An 11,527-nucleotide genomic window follows, 5' to 3' on the forward strand; every position below is an offset into this window, starting at 1 on the left:
AGATGCCCCCCACTAGGTTACAGAACAAGGCCCCACTGGTACCGCACCTCTCACCAGCACTGGGTTTGCAGTATCAATGGCGTGGGCTCAACAGCCAGCCTTCTCTGGAAGTGGTTCATTCAATTAAATTAAGACACTCCCCCCAAAAAAACAAAGAAAAACAGTATCTTACTCAGGAAGCTCTGTACAAAAGAAGCAGAGAAGAGGATCTCTAGCAAACATGGAGGCAGAATTTAAATTTTAAAGCCCTAGGACTAAAAAAAAAAAAAGTGCCTCCTTTACTTTTAAATGCTTTTGAACATTTTCAGATCTGTAAAAATATTCAGTTAGAACAACTGTAATCAAAATAATCTACTGTGTATTTTTGTAATCTAGTTTGGGGATTCTTTTCCACTCCCAAAACATAACACAGGCTTGGTTTTAGGCAGAGGAACATTTTTATTTTTGCAATTTATTTTTTCTCTGACGAAAATGCGCTTTTAAATAATGTGCAGGATGGATTCATAAATTTGGAGCCGTTTGAAGGCTGTTAGAGCTGAAAAAATAATTTGAGAGACTGCAATGTTCGGGCCAGGTATTCTCACATCCAGCCCTTTCCGCTGAGACAGTCCCGGTGGCTGGGTACCATTCAGCTGATGACTTGCTCTTTGTTAGGCTGTCAGCAGAGCATTTCTGACTCAGGTGGGCAGAACACTTCACACCCCAGTAGCCATGACCACAGACTGGGAGGAACCCAGCAGGAGCTATTGTTGCCAAGGGAAAATCTGTCAGAGCAAGAAGCGTGCTGGGGAGTGCTGGGGAAGGGAGGAGCAGGCCAAAATCACCAGCAAGGCTGGTCTGTGGGAGGAAGATCATGGCAGGGAGGGAGGGAAGAATTTTTGGCTGGTGGCAAAGCACCAAGGCACAGAAAAAGAGCACTTTAATGCCATGTATATCCAAGTGAATGTATTGAAGAGCCCTCTGAACATCCTTTGAGCTGTTATGCCTTATTTACTTGGAGAGGTGATATGCTGGAGATGTAAATTGTTCTGTGAATGTTGGAGCGGTGCCAGGGACCACGTAAGCCAGGGGCAGGACATGCCTAGCAAAATCGCAAATCGTCCTGGGAGTGGCACGCTGCACGAATGCCAGGAGCAGCATCCTTTACAGCTGAGGTACAGGTATGTCAGCCTAGCTTCTTACCTGAGAACCTGCAGGAAAGGTCTTCCCCAAATTTGCGTCCAGCTGTTTGAGGGGCAGGTTTGGTATTGCAGACCAAGTACCTGTGCACCAAGAGCTTAAAAGTTTCATCAGTAAGAGAACTCCCAACCGTGTTAGTCTCATCACGAGTAATCTACATCAGACAGAGAAAACAAATAGTTTGGAGAGCTTCTTGTTCAGCGCTGAGTAGCTGTAGCTTATACAGCACTGCCTTGTGGATTTAAGCATGTTCTCTAGAGTTCAGGACATTTGGAGAACGTTCTCCCTGAATATCAGCCATAGCTGTAGCTGGACACTTCCCAATCTCCACCTTGTCTTAAATCTGCTCACTAACACCTCCCCTCCCCATGTGCTTTCCGACAGTTGCAGGATGCAGTACATCTTTCCGTCCTTTAAGACCATCTATGGATTTCATCTGTAGTAGTGATTTTTATTGCTTTTTTTTCTTCAGCGAAATTCTGAAACTAGATACTCCTCAGACTTCTTTTAATACCACCCTTCCTTTTTGTTTTCACAGCAGGTGGAACATTTTCTACGCTATTTTTGGGGACGTGTGTGTGTTAGTTTTTCTTGCCCAAATCTTGTCCCTCACCTATCATTGCACGTTGGCAAAAACGTCCAGATTCTCCATAGGAGAGCACCCAGTCTCTGCTTTTGAGTTCCGATCTTTCCTTGTGCAACGCATCTTCTCTGAAATTGGCACTGGTGAGCATCTGAATCCATGGCCTACCAAGTCTGCCTGTGCGCTGCTGTCTCCACACAACTTTTTGCATTTTCAGGCTTGAGCTGTAAGCAGTTCTAGTGACAATTTTTCTGTTAAAGAAGAAGGAGAAAAATGACATTGTAAAATCTGGAGCTGATCAACAAATCTGTTGGTGAAGCTCAGAGGAACTCACAGCATTTTGAAGTTAGTCTACTGCTATTACTCCTGCTCGCATACTGCTTATCTATCATAGAGATCATTTGGTTACAGCCTAGTTGCACTCTTAATTAGCCTAGCCAGAAGCCTGAGAGGTTTGAAAAAAATAAATGTTTAACTGAGAAGTGAGACATTAACTATTTGAGAGATAATAACATCCATAATCTTGTTAGTCTCCTTCAGCAGTTTAACCTTCTTCTCATCAAAACCTCATTTTCAAGTTAAGTACTATGAAACAGAGAATCCAGAAGTTGGGGGAAAAAAGAGTACCTGCCCTGTGAGACCTTAGGCTGGAGTTTTTGCTTCAAAAATTCTTCCTCGAAGCCTAGGTTTCAAAGTCTTCCCTAGATAAATGACAAGAAAAATTGGCTTGGTAACTCTGGCCCCAGCTTGCAAGTGTCATCTCAACCTCTTCTTCGGCCTCAGGTTTTCCATATGGCCACAGGCAAATCATGCAGAGGTTTGCCTGAGAGCTTTGTCCCTACAGAGCCTTATCCTGCAGGACTGGGTGTAGATGTCAATTTGCTACTGACCTTTAAACGACTGTAAAACTGTAACTTGGCCACACTGCAAGCACTCCCACTAATTTTATACTTCCTGGGGCTTATCTATTATGCAAAACCAGACAGGTTTCACAAGCTGGGAAGTTGTGCAGAAGAGCAGCTTTTATCACAGCCCAGTACTATGTATGTGTCTATTCTTTGTTTTGACATCAGCTCAATTGTGTCCTGTTTAGATAATTGACCAGAGAAGAGCTACAAAAACTTTCCATGCTAGATAAGGTATCCATCTTGAGGAAGGACCTGACAGAAAAGACAAAAAGGAGACAAGGCATTTTTAATTCGTTTCTCCAGCTAAGATAATTCGTAAAATATACAGCGCTCACACGGGTTTTTAGAGCAATACAGATCCTGCGGGACAGTTGTAAGCTTTCATTCCTTATAGAAATATTCTAAATACAATATGATGTTGGGTTGGATATACTGTTTAAAATGTGTGTGTAGATTTTTTTAAAAAAATAATAATTTGCTTACTTCTAGTTAGTTTCTTTTAAAGTAGATTCGCTAGTTCCACCACACAACAGCTGGGTTTTAAAATGTCAGGTAGCTGGCAGGGGGGCACAATAACAACCCACAAAAGTTTGATGAGAATAAATACCAAAGCAGGACATTCTCCAGTCAGGATGGAAAGGGGTCAGTACCAATTAGTTTTGTTACAGCTATTGACATGAGAACATCCTAACAGCCTGGTTGAACTTTTTGGATGAACAAACAGCCATTAACTGGCTCCCACCAGAGTGTATCTGAGACCTCATTACTAAATCAGACAGAATTCTTAGGCCGGTTAAGTTACAGGAATTGATGCTGAGCCAGGAGAGCAAGGGGAATACAAAGATAGTAACAGGCTCTGGAGATTCTGGGAGAGAAAAAGGTGTTCAGGGTGGGAAGGAGGAAGAAGAGGCAGGGCAAGAGAATCGAGTTGCTCTGCAAGAAATAAAACAAACAAGGCAGAGTTTGATTGATTGTTTTTATGAACTTAAGTTCTTTGCCTCCTAAAATCTCCTCTACCATAGCAACCTTGGGTTCCCTTCCGAAACCCACTCTCCATATAGGGCACATGCTATGCTCAATCAAAAATCTTTGAGCATATTTGGGCAGGCTGGCGGCTCTCAACCGCTATATAAAGGCTGGCTTCCACCTGCCTTTGCCACAGCCCAGGCATTTAATTACGCGCTTTGTCCTCTGTACAGCTGCAGTTCTTCACAGACCTTATTTATCTTGAGATTTCAGATCATCTTTCACATTTAGTTGAAATTGGGTCCCAAAGTTTTTAAGGGGAATTGCTGAATGTACAGAGAGATAAACAACACAATCTCATAAACCTCATTTCAAAGGCAACCATGGTAAAAAATGCCAGTTTTTAATTTCTGATCCTGTTCATGCCAAATGTTGTCCAACATTTCAGCAGCAATCTGTGGCCCTGAGAGCCTCTTTCAATATCCTATCAAGAATATAAAATAAATTGTGATAAATGTAGTCAGTATAAAATAAAATGAGTTGAAATTGGTTGCTGGGATGCAAAACTGAAGTTGACAGGCAGTTGAGAGGAAACTTGCAAGAAAATGCTTATTTTATGTATTTCTTTGGGGCTTAGCAGCCTGGAGCTGTCAAGATGGTTTTGCACATGCTCAGCAGCAAAAACAAGGGAACTGAGCATTTTTACCAGTCGAAAATTTAAGTACCTACTGCATTAAGAAAACCTTCAAGGTTAGAAATGCTATTAATGCCTATAACTTTAATAAAGGTACTTAAATACATATTTAGGGGCCTAACTTTCCCTTGTAAAACTACATCCTGTATTTATTTAGTAGCCTGTTGTGATAATTTTAACAAGGGCTTGTAAAAATCTGATAGAATATGTTAGTAAATTCTCAGTCATCCATACCTCTATCGAATCATTCAGATACCAGTAAGAGATTAATGAGACAGATTTTTCTACTCTAGAAATTGTCATTTGTTAGACCATCTCATAAAATGACCTTTTGAAGTGCTGTATCACTCCATTTTTAAGTAGAACTTCAAATGATCATCTAATACACAGTTTACTGTATTAATTGTTCCTTGGATTACCTTCTAAAAATGTAGGTTCAATACGTTACCGATTGATCCTTTTAATGGCAAATGTTTATAGTGAGAGTTTGCATGTATCCTATAGCAGCTACGCTATTTTGTTTTTGAGGTCCTCCAGAAAACCTCAGCGCATACCCTGTGAGACTAGTAACTGGCACCTTGGCATTTTTTACGATGCCTTCAACTCTAACACCTATGGTATCTTTCTAAAGAAAGTAAAGAAGGTAAATAATTTATTATTTAAAAAATAAGAGACAAACTCAGGATAAATGCATACAAGACAAGAAGCTCTGAAATTAAGTGTCAGAACTGATTGGAAACAAGATATTAGGGAGCCTTTTTCCTGACAATCAACATTAAAATAACATTAGCTAGTAAGCGCAAATAAATAAAAAATAAGTCCAAAAATAAATCAAAGTAGGTATAATAGAATGATGTTAGTCTCAAGTTTGCTTCAAGACATCCTGTCTTTTCTGGTAATACTTTTTAAGTATTATCTTGCTCACTCAAGAGCAGTTACACATAACGGAAATGAATACAAGCTGAAAAGAGTTCCAAGTTCCCAAATCCCAATGGCCATTGTTTGCAAAAAGAAAAGTACTGTTTTCATCTATAAATCAAAATAATTACTCAGGATTTAATAATTTAGGGTGTAATTCAGTCCTGTGTGGAGGCCCAGAATAAGACCGATGCACAGTTAATTTATCAACACAGTATTAAATTCACTCCAACTTGTACTTCCAGCCCTGGAGGAGACAGGTTCAGCTGGTGCTCCCTGCAGAGGGGGTGGCCAACCGCCTTCCTGCATCCCAGGGCAAAGTACGCCCACTTTGGCACCATTCATCTTGCTTCCTGCAGGGAGAAGCGGAGAAGAAAACACATGTGATAAGCTCTTTCAAGACATCTTTGGAAGACACACAAATACCTCAGCATTGCGCAATCAGTTAGGAATGAGAATATAATAAAATCATAATATATAAACCATATATATTCCACTTGCAGGCCTATATCCAGCCTAGTGTTTTCAAACACTTGCGTTAAATCTCCTTTTTATTGCTGATGGTTGGGGATATTTCATTTGATTTCTTCACGGTTCTGATGACTGCAACAGCATCCCTAAAATGCTCCTTAGCTGCATCTCAAAATAGTCTGATTAATCAACCTTTTTCAAGAGCAATGAACTTTGTTCTTCTGTGCAGCTTTTGAGTTTGCACCTAATATTGTAAAATCAACTCAGGTACAACACAAAAACAACCTGAATTTTCCATGGCAAAGTAGATAAACCCGAAGCAATGCCAGGTTGCCTGTTTTCAAAACGAGCTCTCAGCAATTCAAGAATTTGCACACTTTTACATTCAACATGTAGGTGCTCAGATGCCACCAATGCACTCAAACACTACAGTGAAAGGAACCAATGAGATCTCAATATGGACCTACATTTTGTACATCACAACTTCGCCACCCAGACCTCTCAAACCCTCCTTCCAGCTAACTGGTTACTGGAAGTTATTGCAGCCCTTCAAGTGTGGCCAGATCCTGACGTCCTCCCCCATCTCATACACTAAATGTCAGAAATAAAAGTTCTTTAGATTAAATTCAGCTTTTTAGTGACACCTGTGCAAACTTACAGTCTTCCATACCTTTCAGGAGCTTTTTGTAAACATGGAAAAACAGCATTTAGCTTCCTTTCTCAGAAAGGTCAGTAGGAAGTATACAGCAGTGCTGATTTATCTTTGTCATTTGGTGACAAGTTCTGTGAAAGATGTTGCCATTTTACATCACTTTTTTTTCCAGAATCAGGGAACATGTTAACTCACAATTCATCACTTGTATGCCATTTATTTGGTGGGTATCCTGACATCCTTCGTGGATTCCTGTCACTTTGGTGACAAGATGTTTGCAAACATTTTTAAATTATTTTTGTGAAAATGACCTTTGCATTTTATTGATGGCCAAGTCTGAGGAATCATCCTGGGAACACTTCCAATCATGCACTAACTCTCTAATATATATATTTACACTAGTCCACATCCAAAATCATTTCAGGATTTTAATCCAAGATACAGAATTACTTAAGTGAGACTCACTGGTACTTTGATTTTCAACTAAATGTGTCATTTTTTATAAAACTAGACTATGGACAGGCAGGTGAGGAGGTTCGAGGAGGTTCTCAGGACATCTTCAAAGAGGCAGAGGGAAAGGCCGTGCGAGATCCAGCAGCTCTAACTACTTTCCACTCAGGGATGGAAAATAGCAGCTTTATCCACAATTTATATGTTTCCTCACTGGCACTTGACAGAGAGTCAGAATCTGACTCATTTTAGACCATGCGGGGGAGGGGCGAGGAGAAACAAAAAGAAAAGAAAAGCCTAAAATGCATCCAGCCTTCTCTAGTTTCTCAGTTGGGTCAACCTACAAGAGTGTCCTGAGGACAAAGGGTGCCAGCTGATCCAAAAGTACAATCAGACTATAAAGGAGAGGAACGGAAGATCTCATTCCCTTGTGCAAAGCTTCAAGTTTGGCTTGTAAATCACAGGCTGTGGACAAAGAAAGAAATAAAGACAGCTAGGGCATATTCCTAAGAATGTTAATAAATGTTTTATTACAGAAAGATGGTAATACTTTGACAATCTTGCTTTTGCTAAGTGTGACGCAAGAAGCTCAAAGCCCTACAGAAGCACACAAAGGCTGCATAAGAATACTCCTTTATACAGGATAATCATGTAGCCTGAGAATCAGCACAGAAAGGTACGTATGTAACAAAGCCACAACAGTCAGGATTTTAAGCAAGCAGCTTTCAGAGAAGTAGTTCCTGACAGCAGGAGAGCACACGATAGAGCTGCTACTCTTCTTTTTTCCCCCCGCAGGCCATAGATTTGCAGAATCATCTCCTGGTCTCCGGAGAAATGCCCTTTGCTAGGCTGCCTTTCCTCATTTTTCTGTTCCCAGGAAAAACAAAATGTCAATCAGAACATCTCCATTTTCTAGCAGCAGGCTGGTTAGCACCAAAAGAAACCACTGCTGCACCTTCCAGTCCTGATGGCATTTGCCATCTTCTAGGAGGTATTCCTACAGACTTCCTGGACTGACTTCCCTGGCCCATGTGAGGGTAACCCCCCCAAAACTGCCATCCTCTTCTAATGCATAGATAACCCTGCCTTGCTACCAACCGCTTTTAATTAAATATAGTCAAGCACATGGAACAGTAACTAAGCACTTACAAGAGGGAGAAGAATAAAGAGGGAAGAAGAAAGAACTAAATGCTGTGTTAGAGGGAGAATACAAGCTATCTGGAGTCGTTCCCCCCCCCCTTCAATTTCTTCCTCTCATGTAAGAAAGTAAAGTAAGAATCACTGTAAATAAACATACATATATGTACTTTTATATGCAAATGTGTCTAACTCTACAAATGAGTTTTTGCTCCTAGCTGCCGACAAGTACGCCTGACAGTCTGAGATAGTGAAAGTGCAAGTCATTGAACAAAAAGCTGTGTGGAGAGCAGCAGGGAAAATGCATTTGAAGAAAAGGGAAACTGATTAAAGCCTATCTTTTTAAGAGACAAAGTTCCCTGGTCAAAACTGCAATAGGCAAGACAAAATAAAACATTCCACACTGGGGGAAATGCAGGAAATATAAGAATAGAAGACAGCAGGAGAGTATCTGTTCGAGAGACAGCATATGCAAAGGTGAGTAATGTCTAATTCCTTGGATCTGTTTCAAATGGCAGCGTTCACAAAATCCAGAGGAGTGGAAATGGTGTTTGGCAAAAATAGACCACTTAAAGGGGAAGGAGTGCAGAGTCTATTGACATACGGGGCTGTTAGCAAACAAAAACTACGGTTAGTGGCAATTAGGGTTGTTCCATTCACTCCAAAACCAGAAATAATGGCAAGAAGTGAATGGAAAGGCTGATGTTTTCCTTCCACAAAACTATTAACACTGCCTACAGTATCGCAGCCTACTTCACAAGGGGTTCTCCTGTATTTCCTGGAGTTATCAAAAAAACAATACATACCTATGCTTCACCTAACGTTTGCTCCAATCTGGATTCTTTACACACTTGTAAGGATTATTATTTTGCCTGTATCAGTTAATTTTTCATCATGCTACCGCAAAATATTCAAGCACCTCTGAAAATGTATAGTCTATATTTGGGTGGTTGCCATTTCAATGAGACTTTTCTACAAAATAAAGGTTTAAAGCTTATGTTAAAAATGAACTCTGTAACATAACTTGAAGCAAGTTGCAGCAAATGCTGTGCCATCATACCATCTGTGTTCAAGTACAGCTCTCAAGCTCTCCTCCTATTGCTTCCTAAAGTGGAAAATAATGATAAAAAATAAAAACAGATAAGATGAAGAAGCATTGTGTATTGGAATACATTATGAACCTGAGCATTACAATGCTTGTTTCAAAAATGAACTCCTCTGTATCTGTATACCCCAACAAAGCATCACTGGGGAGCTAAAAAGGAAGGTTATATTCTTCACATTTAAATTAAGCAACAGTGATGTTCTCACCTGACACAGCTAGTAAATTCTGGTGAGCTTTGCTCTACCCGGTATTGCCCACTTTGCTTTTTTTTAGCTCTCTTCACAAGCGTTCCAGCAACATTCCACAGGAACGTGAGTGAAATTCATTAAACCTTGGAGCAAATGGAAGGCACTAGAACTGATGAGAAATCAAAAAATAATACCCCACTGCTAAATCATTGTCTAAGATAACAGAAGTTGCTGAGCAAAGCTTACACGGACAAAAATATACTTTATGACGAACCCCAACATACATCTTAGGCCCTGAGAAAGGGTAGTAAGAGATCCATAAACAAATCCTATAGGTAAAATGCCACCACAGAAAGCTTAACCGTTCTTTATATGATACAATTTTAAGGGTAAATGAAAAAAAGCTCTATTCTTAAAAAGACAACTTTGTCATGCAGAGCTTAAAATAGCACCTTTCTGATATTCAGTCAAAACACAGGATGGTTGTTTTGAAGATTTAGAAACAAAACCCCCATTCCGGTCATTTCATTGCACTATCAGGTCTACAGTCACTTCACCAGTCCAAGGCAGAAGGAAGACAAGGAACGTGCCAAAAAGCTACCCCAGAAGCACTTGGAAAAGATGGAGGGGCATGCAGGCAAGACTAGGAGGCACAAGGCAGAAGGCAACACATCTGCAGAAGAATCTGTTGATGCCACTTTCTTTGGTACTGTACCAATCCAGGCCCAGACAGTCACTTGTCAAGAAAACAAATACTTTCATAACTTCCTCTAGCTTTCTGAGAAGCAAGCACCTCACTCATCCTATGCTATTCCCAGATACTGCCCTACCAACAGATTTTTATGACTCTGTCTACATAAATACATGTCCATCCTGCACTGTGGCTATTTCTGCACAAGCTGTTTTGAACAATCAGTCAAGCAAGTATTTGTGACCCGAGCAGGAGTCGCTCAGAAAGCCGCTGCTGCTTGATTCCCAGTTACGGCTCCACAGCTGGGATACGATAACCCAGCACGTGAGCAGAGCCCGAGGTTTTATGGGAGACCTGGCAATGAAAAAGGACAGGGTGGAGTGCTCACCAGGGTCTCCCACAGGCACTAGAGCCTGGAGCAAGCCCCTGGGGGAGAATCTCCCTCTCCCGCTGGAGATGGTCCTGTTCTGTGGCATTGCCAGATTCGATGTGAGTCCAGAGGAGAAAATCTCCCTACCCCCTCTATCCTACTTGACCATTTTCAAAAAAAATATCAAGGTGCTTTCTCCATCTCATTATTCTCCATCTTATTTCTAATTCTGTGAGATAGCACTGATCCCAGAGCCCAGAAGAAAGCATGAGATATTGGGACACCGCAGACTTGAGTCAGGGAATCAAGCTGGGGCAAGCTCCTCAAAAAGGGGACAAGTGAGTGCAGGCTTTGAACACCTTTGGGAAACACTCTTTTTTTTTCCAAAAAAAAAGCATTTCCAACAACAGCAATATTTATTATTTTAACACTCTTCCTACTCCTGTCAGCACATTCTCATCAATGTTTGTTTGGTGCTGGCCGAAATGCCTGTTTGCTTTTTCAAGGGAGAGGCTTGCGAAAGGGCAGTTTGCATCTGCAGAGCCCGGCTGCATGTCCACCCAGCCAGGGCCCGGCAGAGTCCCTCCGAGCACGCAGTGCCCTCACTGCCAGGCTCCCTGTGCCCTCCTCTCTGGGCCTTTCCTTTCCAACCCACAACCTCCTTCCCGCTCTGGGCCTAGGGGCCATTAGGCTCCTGGCGTGGACCATGAAGTTCCTGGTGGGCAGTTTGACGCCTCGCTCAGCACACGCAGGCCCTCAAGAAAACCCGTGCCACCAGGACACTCCCCATCCCCTCGGTACCCCGGGGCTCACCCACGGACCTGGCCTCTGGCACCCCACATCGTAGCCCTGCAATGGGAACAGTGCCGGCTGCTCAGCAAGGCCCCGCGGGGGGTCAGAAAAGGGGGACTGATTGGAAAAACTCGGCCCTCGTGGAAAACCCAAAGCCAGGACAGGTCTCTTGGGCTGTGCGGTAAACGGGGGAGGCGGGGGTGACACCCACACATAACCCACGGCCACATGAGGCGGTGCCGCCCACCTCCGCGTTTCCACACGGCGGCCTGTGCCGCAGGCCTGGCGACAGCTCCGCCGCCGCCGATCTCCTCAGCCGGCCAGCGGCGAAGGCAGGGGAAGGCGAAGGCGGCTCCCCGCCGGGCCGGGTAGGGCGAGGCGGCTGGCGGAGTGTCAGAGGCCGGGGCTGAGGGGGCGGGTCGC

Source organism: Rissa tridactyla, chromosome 2, assembly GCF_028500815.1.
Source record: "Rissa tridactyla isolate bRisTri1 chromosome 2, bRisTri1.patW.cur.20221130, whole genome shotgun sequence".
In the NCBI taxonomy this organism is placed as follows: domain Eukaryota; kingdom Metazoa; phylum Chordata; class Aves; order Charadriiformes; family Laridae; genus Rissa; species Rissa tridactyla.